This window comes from Lucilia sericata, unplaced genomic scaffold, assembly GCF_015586225.1.
Source record: "Lucilia sericata isolate MDLA Ls3-8-SP2 unplaced genomic scaffold, ASM1558622v1 Contig000021F_arrow, whole genome shotgun sequence".
NCBI classification, from domain to species: Eukaryota; Metazoa; Arthropoda; class Insecta; order Diptera; family Calliphoridae; genus Lucilia; species Lucilia sericata.
This window is the reverse complement of record NW_023994059.1, coordinates 426,378-438,040: the sequence shown is the minus strand read 5'-3', so window position 1 is coordinate 438,040 and position 11,663 is coordinate 426,378. Positions and strand designations below refer to the sequence as shown.

The following is an 11,663-nucleotide window of genomic DNA, read 5'->3' as shown; positions in this document are numbered from 1 at the left end:
GTACATTAATTGTTAAATAAATATTTTTAAAATTTAAAAATATGTATTTTATTTGTATCGAAATATTTTTTATTTTCCAAAAATGTCACTTTGTTTATGTTTTGCTTTTATTTTTTCTCAAGTTCTAGGCTGATATGACGTACATGCGCAGAACGAACATTTTTTTACATGCTGAATGCGCAATCTATGTTTCTATAATTCTTGGTATTAGTTGAGATGAGAAAAGCATACTTACCTGGCGTAGGGGTTAACCGTGATCATGAAGGCGGTTCCCCCGGAGTGAGGCTTGATCATTGCACTTTACGATTGAGTTGACCTCCGCGATTATTCCTAATGTGAATAACTCGTGCGTAAAATTTTTGGTAGCCGGGAATGGCGTTCGCGCCGTCCCGACATTGAAGTATACATTTCAGTATTTTATTTTTATACCATTCATTTTTTGAGCAGGATATACATATGTATTGTGAGTTTGTAATTTCCACAATATGATTTTTACGACAATAGTTGTCAGCAGCGTTGCCAAATGTGCAGATTTATCTGCATTTTGCAGTTTTTCTAAGCATTGAAAGTTTTAAAGTTTTTTGTTTAAAAAAGTAAGTTTTTCTGTAAATTATGCAGATTTTGCAGTTTTTACCTTTAAATTTTTTAATTCCAATTTCTAAAGCCATAATTTTACTCATACTTTTTTAATGCGACAATGTAATTATCATATACATACTATTTTTTGCACCACTGATCACAAAGAAAGAGGGAATTCCCACATTTTTATGTCTAAGAAAGTTATGTTTCTCTATATGGAGTTTGCTATTATAGTTTGTTAGTTTAGTTCACAAAGTAATACTAAGGTTTCTTCTGCATATGCAACTCACAAAATATTTTTCTTTAACTTACCACTAATATGGATAAATATTTAGTAAGAAATGGTAAGAAAACTGTTATTTTTATATGTAGGTACATTAAATAACAAGCATTAATTTACTAGATAAAGAAACTGAAAATTTGCGGGCAGATGTGATACATATTGCAGAATCCCCACCTCGCTCAAGTAAAAATCGAAAACGAAAATTGAGTGGTTACAATAAATCGTGGGAGGAGCAAGAAATGTTTAAATCGTGGATCAGGAGAAGCGATAATAATTTGGCGTACTGTAAAGTTTGTTGTTGTGAGCTAAAAGCATTAGCTGGAGTGTCAGATTTAAAGGCTCATGCTTTGACATCTAAACATGTTGAAAGAACAACAGCTGTACAAATTCAAAAAAGTTCTAAGGTATCACTAAGCGATTCAGTAAAGTATAGTGCCAAAATATCAAATATTGAACTCCATTTAGCAGCGTTCTGCGCAGAACATAATGTTCCATTTTCGGCAATGGATCATCTAGTTCCTTTACTCCAAGAAACTATTGAGGATTCGGCGCTCGTAAAGAAAACAAAATGTGCTAGAACAAAGACAACATCTATAGTGAAAAACGTTATAGGCGAGACTCACCAAGAAGAACTCTGTAGTATACTACGTGCAAAAATGTTTTCTTTGTGCGTCGATGAATCAACGGACGTATCAACTACTAAGTTGTTATCTCTAGTCGTAAGAGTTGAATATAAAGAAAAAATTTGTGACTTTTTTTTTGATTTGGTTAAAGTGCGTAATTGTACCGCCAAAGGGATTTATGAAGAAATAGTAAATATTTTCAAAAATAATAATATAAATTATAAAACAAACTTAATAGGTTTTGCTGCGGATGGTGCCAATGTAATGACTGGTGGTAACCATTCTGTTGCTACACTGCTGAAAAAAGATTGTCCACATTTAATTATATTTAAATGTATTTGCCACTCGTTCGCTCTTTGCGCAAATTCAGCATGTAATTTTTTACCGAAATATATTGAAGGTGGTGCGAGGGATATATACAATTTTATTCAAAATAGTCCCAAACGAGTTGAATTATTTTCAGAATTACAAGTGTTGCTGGATTATAATCCCAGAAAAATGTTGCACCCTTCCCAAACGCGTTGGCTATCGCTCGAAGCTACTGTAAATCAGATTTTGAGCAGATTAGAAGTCTTAAAACTATTTTTTTTACACGAAGACGTAGAAAAGTTTGATTCTACACAAAGAATAATAAATTATTTACATAATCCAGAATTTGAATTATATTTACTATTTTTAAAATTTATATTAAGTGATATTAACAAACTAAACCGTCTATTTCAAAACGAAAGCCCAAAAATACATTTATTAAATAGTACAATAAACCGTTTATACGGAAAAATTTTTGAATGTATAGTAAAGGAAGAATATATATGTTTTAAGAAATTTAAAAAGATTGATATTAACAATTCCACATTTTTAAAAGATCCAAAGGATATTTATTTAGGTGCGGAAGTTTCCTTAGCTCTAACTAAATTATCTGAGGAACGCGAAAAGGACTTCAGAAATCATTGCTTACAATTTTACGTTGAGCTTTGCAATTCACTCTTAAAAAAGTTTGATTTTGAAAATGATTTTTTAGAATGCGTTGAGGTCATAGCACCTGCTAATATTGTGAAAAATAACAATAAAAGTATTTTTAAATTATGTAGTTTTGTGCCAAATGTAGTAGAAATGAACTACATTCAAGAAACAGATGATGAGTGGCGTGAACTACTGCACATTAATTTTGAAGACTTGGGTTTATTAGAAGAAGAAAATATTGAAACCTTTTGGGAAGTCATATTTAAAACAAAACGTGGCGACGGAACTAAAGCTTTTCCTAATTTAAAAAAACTGGTATATGCAATTTTGTCAGTACCTGTTGCAACTGCTAATGTTGAAAGAATTTTTTCACAAATTAATATTAATAAAAATAAAACTAGGAACAGATTAGAAGTGCCAACACTGTGTGGCATTTTAAGAACTAAAGATTTTCTTAAAAAAATAACAGTAATTGCAGCAATTTCGTGCAATCAAAAGAAATGGCAATCAAATTTACCAAAGAAATGTACAAATCTAATTAGTATTAAGTGCCAGGAGAAATAAACTCAATTTACGAAAATGCATGTTATTTCAAATACTTTTTATAAAACTGAATTATATTTATATTTTTTATTATATGTATTTAATTTCATTTGTTTTGTTATTTTTTGTTATTTTTTTGTTATTTTTTGTTATTTTTTTGTTATTTTTTGTTATTTTTTGTTATTTTTTGTTATGTTTTGTTATGTTTTAATAAAAAAATATATGAACTGAATTATAAATTTTTTGGCAGTTTTTTCAGTTGAAAATCAGTTTTTTTTCTCTAAATTTGAAGTTTTTGAAAAAAAAATTATGGCAACGCTGGTTGTCAGATAATTTGGGTGTAAAATCGTTAAATTTCGCTGAAAATATTGTTTATTCATTCTATTTTTAACACATCGAAATATACATATATATTCTGGATCCTCATTAGATTCTAAGACGATCCAGCCATCCGCCCGTCTGTTGAAAACACGATAGAGTCTGAACGGGAAAAGCTAGAGGGCTGAAATTTTCCACAATTTTATATTATTACTGCAAGTTGTTTGGTATTGAAAATGTGCAATATCGTTTAGCTTCCATACAAAAGGCCCCCCGGAAAATAGTTTTAACAGTCATAACTGTTTAATAAATTGAGCGTTAAGCTCATAGCGATGAAATTCGACATAAACAAGTTTTATAGCAATCAAAATTGCTCTACCATTTATGATGATTTTATGATAAGGTCCCCTTCAAAATATGACTTTAACGCTATTACTGTCTTAAAAATACGAATATAACGATCAAATTCTGCGTAAACAAGTTTCGTACGAACCAAAATCTCTCTACCAAATTTTATGATGACACTCATTTAAGGTCCCATTCATAAAATGACTTTACTGGCTTAAAAATACGAGTTCAGTATTGAAATTGGATAGAAACAATATTTAAAGAAGAGGAAATCTTCCTACCAAATTCTTACAAAAAACAGTTTATGGTTATAAAAATTGAACAAAAACAAATTTGTTTTAAAAACTAATATTTTTAATTCAGAAGAGCTCGGTCCATAATTGACTTAGGAACTCATAAAAAGTATTATCCTGATGTTCATATTTATATCGATATACTTATGATAAAAAAGTAAACATTAATCTTATAAATGAGAAAATTGTTGTGAAACTAACAAAAGCATAGATTCAAAACTATCAGAGTTTATTTAAAAGGGAACTTTCCTTTCACCGCATATAATTTGATGGTAGGTATTTAAGAACTATTACTTGTTCTGACTTATAAATTTTGATAAGTACTCTATGTAGTATTCAGTAGAAAAGTATATAGTCTAGTCTCTAGTTTTGTCTATAGTCTATTCTATATTCTAGTCTATATTCTAGTTTATAGTCTAGTCAATAGTCTAATCTACAGTCTAGTCAATAGTTTAGTATATAGTATAATATATAGAGTAACCTATAGACTGGTCTATAAAGTATATTCTATAGTCTAGTCTGGTCTATACTTTAGCCTATAGTCTAGTTATTAAATTAGTTTAGTACTTCAAAAGTACTTAAGTACATATTACTATTTAAAATTTTCAATTTTCCATACCTGCAATAGAAAAAATTTAATAAAATTAAAAATAGTACTTTGTATTGCCACCAAATTATTTTTTTTAATTTGTAGCACAGTGTTTCTTTTATTTTATATCACTGTATATTTTCGTTTACATAAAATTATTAACTTTTTCGAGTTAATTTCACAATTTCGTTAATTTGATTCACAGAGTAATAATTAGAAAATACCCTCATCCTTTATTCCAACAAACAATTCATTAATTTTAAACAGCAGCTAAAGTAATTTAGCAAACTGTTCCATTGTTAGCAAAAAACAATCAGTCATCATCTATTTGCTTTCATAAAAATATGCATAATTTGGTAAAAAAATATAATTTAATAAAAATCAGGCCAATAAGTTTATGTCGAAAACAAAAGAAGCCGCCTTAACAAAAAATACTACAATTTTCTTTATACATATATATATTTTACAGATTTTGTGTTCAAAATGCCCTAAAACTATGTGTTTAGAAAATTAACAAAAAACATGAACAAAAATTATAATTAATAAAGATTGATTACAGAAAGCCAAATTAAAACGTTCGAAAAATGGATATAAAAGCTATAGATTGGGTTCAATGATTTTATACTATTATACAAGAAATATTGAAGTATGTAGATCTTGAAAGAGAAATGTTTGTAGTTGCAAAAAATTGTCGGCAAATTTACAAAAATATAATTTATATTTTTTTAATTAATTAAAGCATGTTTAGAATTAAAAATCTAACTATTCAAGAAAAATAATACAATAAATAAAACAACAGTAAAATGCTTAAAGGGGACACATTATCTAATCTTATTATGTTTTTATTTAAATGAGCGCCTACTCTAATCTAATAAGTTTATATTATTTTTTGTTTCAAAAACTAAGAGAAAAAAGAAAATACAACTATTTTGAAATAAAATTGATACGTACTGCAGTATTGCATGTTGTAGTTCAATAAGAGTCTTAAAGGAATTAAATGATTACTAGTTGCTACTAAAAACCAAACTTTAGTTTTAATAGCAATAAACCAATTCTTTTAAATATCGGTTATTAACTTGACCAACTTAGACAAGTTTTGTGAACAGCTCTTTTAGTAACACATCACGTCAATTATTCTCTTTTATTTAAAATTTTATATGTTTTATTTAAAAAATCCACATATTACCCGATCTATAAATATTTTAATTGTCTGTTATCGTAAGTAAAAATCTTGTTATGTAATTGATTTGATACATATATTAAATATTTTATATATAAGATAATATGGTTAATTATTGAAATAAAATTATATGTAGTATATACATATGTATGTACATATATCTAAAATAAAAATATATAATTAATTATATATTATTTCATTTTAATTAGAAATCCATTAATTTATCAACATATCTTTTTTTTTAATTAATAAAAGTACTTAATTATATTAAATAATTATTTAAAAATAATAACCTTGTAAAATTGTTCTATTTCTTCTTAGGTACATATGTGCAGATTTTTAGTTGTTTAAAAGAAAAATAAACTGCCTAAATACTACAGAAATAAAACAACAAATATTAGGTGGTTGTTTTTTTCTTCGATACTTGTATGTATTCTTTCTTTCCACACTCAATTTAATATTTTCCTTTACATGTACACTTACATTTCATATATTATAACAATTCTCACTTAGTTGATGTTAAATATTGTATAAGTAATTTAGTTTTAGCTGATAAAATCATACTTACCTGGCGTAGGGGTTAACCGTGATCATGAAGGCGGTTCCCCCGGAGTGAGGCTTGATCATTGCACTTTACGATTGAGTTGACCTCCGCGATTATTCCTAATGTGAATAACTCGTGCGTAAAATTTTTGGTAGCCGGGAATGGCGTTCGCGCCGTCCCGACATTAATAATAAATTTCCAGAATTAGTCCAAAAATTTTATGGGTCGGCTAGGTAAAATAATAGACCGATTTCTAGGCCAGGGTGTCGGGGTTAGAGGGAGCTAAAGTTGAATATTTTTGTCATACGTTTTTTTTTTTCAAATTTCTTTACTGTTTCCAATTTTTTATCAACAAAATTTTTTAAATTATTTTTTTTTGGTGCAAATTTCATCAAAATCGGTTTTCTAAGTTGAGTCACTTTTTTTTACCTTTAATATACAAATATTTTTGTTTTTTGTCAATAAAATCGCGAATATATTGTTGAAATTCAATCGGAATGACAAACTTATATAATCCTGTCTCACGAAACTGAAGTGGATAAAAAGTACTAAATGACTGAATTCCCCATGACTGATACAGATCTTTTAAAACTCATTCAAAAACAGGATTTTTTTTAATTCATTGTGGTATTTATTGCTGCCGCTATTAATTGACTATTAATTTACATTATATTTTAAACTAGCTATACCCAGTGTGCTTTGCTACCCTAAAAGCAAAAAAAAAAAACACTTACACATGGGATATATGGGAGGGGCCAATCCCCCCATTCAAAGTCCACCAATTTTTCTCTAAATGTTCACATGAATGTCAAAGTTCTTCATGTAAAATTTGAAGATTCTAGCTTCTACAGTATCTCAGATATACAAATTTGTCTATATAATTCATATGGGAGTTCCAAGCCATCCCCTGATGAAAGTCCCCTTTTTTTCCCAAAAGGTTCAGATGAATATGAAAGTCCTTTTTGCAAAATATATGACTTTTAATAGTTATTTAATAAGTAAGCCATGGCACCTCGCCTACTTGAAATTTTAAAATAAAAAGTAGCCTATAGTTCCTTCCAGATATACAGGAAGATACTGTTAAAATATCAAGAAAATCGGTCCAGCCGTTTAGCCGTCTATAGACTTCAAACAAACAAACCCACAAACAAATAAACAGACATTCATTTATATATATATATAGATTATTAATGCATACATATACATATGTATGTATGTATATAATATAATAAAATTATATTTGGCTTCCACTTAAAGACAAAGCAAAATAAAATGATAATACATCATTTCAGCAGTTCAATCAAACTTAACACAAAAGTAAATAAATCAATTATATTATTTTTATAATATATTGGCAATAATTAATTATGTGAAGAGTATATTTCCGTACGAATACCACCAGCATTTAATTAAAAAAATACAAATATAAAATTAAATAGAATTGTAAAAATACTTACTGATTATATTCATTAAATACAAAAATTCGCATATCCGAGAAATAAAATTTAAAATTTTATACAAACGACTTTGACATCCATCTGAATATTTAGGCAATCGGGGGCGTGGCATCTCCCATAGCAATTAAATACAAAAATTCCCACATCTGGGAGACTATTAGAGGTAGAATTTTCAAATCACCTCCCACATGAATTTAATACAAAGCTGAAAAACTATTAAAGCTAGAATCCTCAAAATCGTAAAGTAGGTTTTCAGTAAACATTTAATAAATATATTTTTCGGACTTAAAATCTCTTTTTTTGCAAAAATATAAGTTTATTTTAAATAATTTTTTCATTTTCAATACTAAAATATACAACTTTGTTTTGTCAATTTTAATTTCAACACACAAAAATTAATTGTCAAAAAAATTTAAAAAATATTTTTTTTAGTTTGTGAAAAATAAAAATATTTCGGATTGTTAAATGCGATAAAATTGTGTAAAAAATTAAAAAATAGTTATGTGTTGTAAAAAAACGTCGTTCAAGTCCTATTATCCCGGTATTTTCGCGAAAAAGTTTTGAAGTATTGTGAGAGAATTGAGTTCTCACAAGTGTGTTGAATTTACACAGAACTCGTCTGTGAAGAGAAGGAAATGTTATTGTTGTAAAACAATATAATAATCCAACTTCTTATTATTCTTTGTTATAAATATTGAAATGTATTTTTAATTCGGGACGGCGCGAACGCCATTCCCGGCTAACAAAAATTTTACGCACGAGTTATTCACATTAGGAATAATCGCGGAGGTCAACTCAATCGTAAAGTGCAATGATCAAGCCTCACTCCGGGGGAACCGCCTTCATGATCACGGTTAACCCCTACGCCAGGTAAGTATGATTTTATCAGCTAAAACTAAATTACTTATACAATATTTAACATCGACTGAGTGAGAATTGTTAAATAGAAAATGTATTACAAATTGTTTAACTAAGTAGATGAGGTTCAATTTTTTGTAAAACCCACCACCAAAGTTACAATCATATAAATACATTTTAATGTTTCGAACATTCATTTACAGCAACATACATACGTAAGTACAATGTACTTAGTACATACATTCACATTTGCTGTTGTAATAAGAAGGGAAATATTCTGTATGAAGGATGGCAAAAGGAATTTTCGTATTGTATAAAACAGCATTCAACATAGTACTTTTAGGATTTAAAGATTGAATTGTACCAAAAGCAATTGCATAATTGTACCAATTTTTCAAATCCTGTTCTAGGTGTAAAATATCCACGAAGTCGGTGTTTATCTGTAAAAAAACTAAAATTAATTAAAAATATTAAAATGCTTTATAAGGTATTTCTTTAAAGTATTATTTATCAATTTCACAAAATAATAAACAACAAATTGTTTGTGGCCTTAAAACAATATGCAACTGCATACAATACACTTATCATAAGTTCATTATAAAACAAAGACTTAAGACACAAACCTCTTTCCGTAAGTCGTTGTAAAAAAGGTTTGTGTCTTAAGTCTTTTGTTTAAAACAATTGTTTTTAAAATATGAAAAATTTTCTGTTTATTGCAGTTTTTGTATTTGAATTTTAAAACAAAGGATACAAAATTAATAAAATAAGAGCTTGTTAATATTTAAAAATCTCTTCCTAAAACGATTAATTGTTCTGGCTTGCTTGCAGGCGCCATGTAGTAGCGTTTTTTAACAAGAAACAAACATAATAATACAAACTGTCGTTAAAATTAATTAACCTTGAAAGATACATAAATAAATCAATTAAAGTGTAACAAAAGCTCAAAAACAAACATTAATCGATTCGTGATACAGCATAAAAAAACAATTAAACGAAACGGACACCAGTGTCTTAGTATCTGTAGAAATATACGCATAAATACTAAACTTTGACTTCTTGTCTTTAACCCTGACGACAGACTAAACAAAAACTAAATAAAGTTACGCATTTTAAGATTTTTTTTTCTAGTATAACTCAACTCTCATAATATAAAACAAATCAAATTTATCAACACATCACATGCAACAATACACAATGAAAATAATAAATGACCATTTTTATTTAATTTAAACTATATTTTACAACGTTTAACACAAAATAAATGAATAAACGAACACTTCAAGACACAAATGATTTTAAACCAAACAATACAAGTGTTGACAACTGCACAACATTTTTTGTTATTTCTTTTAGATTAAGTGCGTATGAAAATGATTAATGAGTTGAATAAATTAGATACACTTGAAAGAAGTATAAAAATCAACCTAAATTGAATTTATTTGGGTTGAAAAAAAATGTTTTTCAGTTGTGTTAATTTTATCAAAATCGATTTATTTTGTACTTCAATTCATATCTAATTCGTCTGAATTTAAGATTTCTATACATTTTACAAAATTTATCCTTTCATTCAAATTGTGTTATTATACCCTACACCACTATAGGGGGGAGGTTATTATGCATTTGTGTTGATGTTTGTAATACCCAAAAATATTGGTCATACACCTTAAAGTATACTAATCGTCACAGAATCCCTTTCTGAGTCGATTTAGCTATGTCTGTCTGTGCACGCTACAGGTCACAATTTTCAAGATAATTTGATGAAATTTGGCACATACTCTTTTTTTAACGAATGCTATTGAAAGTGGTTAAAATCGGTCCATTATTTCGCATAGCCCCTATAGAACCTTACTCCCCGAATAGGGCTTTTGAGTTCATAAATATGTTAAATGTTATTGTATCACTCCAAAAACCGATAAAACTTAATTTTATATAAGTCTTAATGATACTGCTGCTTTTCGTAATTAGCGAGCCACTTGAATGTTAAAATTCACTTATAAACACTAATATCGCGATGATATTCTTCATAAATATCATTAATGTAGACTTTAATCCCTCTACCAAAATTTATGAGGATAGGTCCTTATTAATCCTCTGCCCCCATATAACCCCTCTTTTAGCAAACCCTTTCCTTGTCAACAAATTGTTAAAGTATTTCTGAATTAAGGAAATATTAAATATATTATTTGAAAAAAAAAAATTACATTTTTAACATAATCACTGGTGTAGAGTATCATATGGACGGTCATGCCCGACTATAAATTCTTACTTGTTTTTAATGAAGTTTGAGGAAAACAAATTATTTTTAAAAATGTCACTTAATTTAACTTAAATAACAACAAAGAAAGTACAAAAGAAAAATAAAATGTTGTTAAATTTATTGTATGTGAATTATAAAAATTATTAAAAATTTATTTTTAAATATTACTTAAAATGATACTTACATATATATTACATCTGATGTACATATGTACGTATGCATATGAGTATTTGGTGTAAAAACGTGTAAAAAGAAATAAAAAAACGGTAACAAAAATAAACATGTTTAATGGTATTATTGAACTGACATCATCCATAAAACCGAAAACCGACTTAAAAGAGAGCAAGTGTTAACTTTATTTAATTAAGTAATTTAATGATATTTTGTTTATGATACGCCCTTCCATGACATTTTTTTCAAATTCGAATAATAAAATCTACAGCAAAAATTTACATTAAGATAAATAAAATTTTATTTTATATATTTTTTAAAAGCTATAATAAAACGCAATAAATTTTATGCTAATTTGTGTAGTAAAAAATGTTGCTAAACATTTCCTGTAAAATGTTGAAGCAACATGTTGCTGTTGTTTATAAAACCCTTTAATCTTAACGGAAAAAACCCCTACATTTACCGTAATTTTCAAACTAGTTACAATGTTTACGCTTTTATTCTCTCTTTGCATTTCTAAACATTAGTTAAGATGTTTGTAATTAAGTTAGTTGTAATCTGTAATAACAAAACCCGGTTCCCTTTACTTAGCATACTGAACTCAATTGCTCTTTTCGTACTTTACTCTCTTTAAACTTTGAATTAAATATATGTTTG

At 27.7% G+C, this 11,663-nt stretch overlaps 3 non-coding genes across 3 annotated transcripts; 2 read left to right on the top strand and 1 right to left on the bottom strand.

Moving 5' to 3' along the window:
* Nucleotides 1–227: 227 nt before the first annotated feature.
* On the top strand, nt 228–394 carry LOC119608732. The gene has a single exon (XR_005231836.1). It is a non-coding gene; the product is annotated as a U1 spliceosomal RNA (small nuclear RNA).
* A 5,885-nt stretch (nt 395–6,279) lies between these two features.
* LOC119608730 lies at nt 6,280–6,446 on the top strand. The gene has a single exon (XR_005231835.1). It is a non-coding gene; the product is annotated as a U1 spliceosomal RNA (small nuclear RNA).
* Nucleotides 6,447–8,431: 1,985 nt separating this feature from the next.
* On the bottom strand, nt 8,432–8,598 carry LOC119608733. The gene has a single exon (XR_005231837.1). It is a non-coding gene; the product is annotated as a U1 spliceosomal RNA (small nuclear RNA).
* Nucleotides 8,599–11,663: the final 3,065 nt, after the last annotated feature.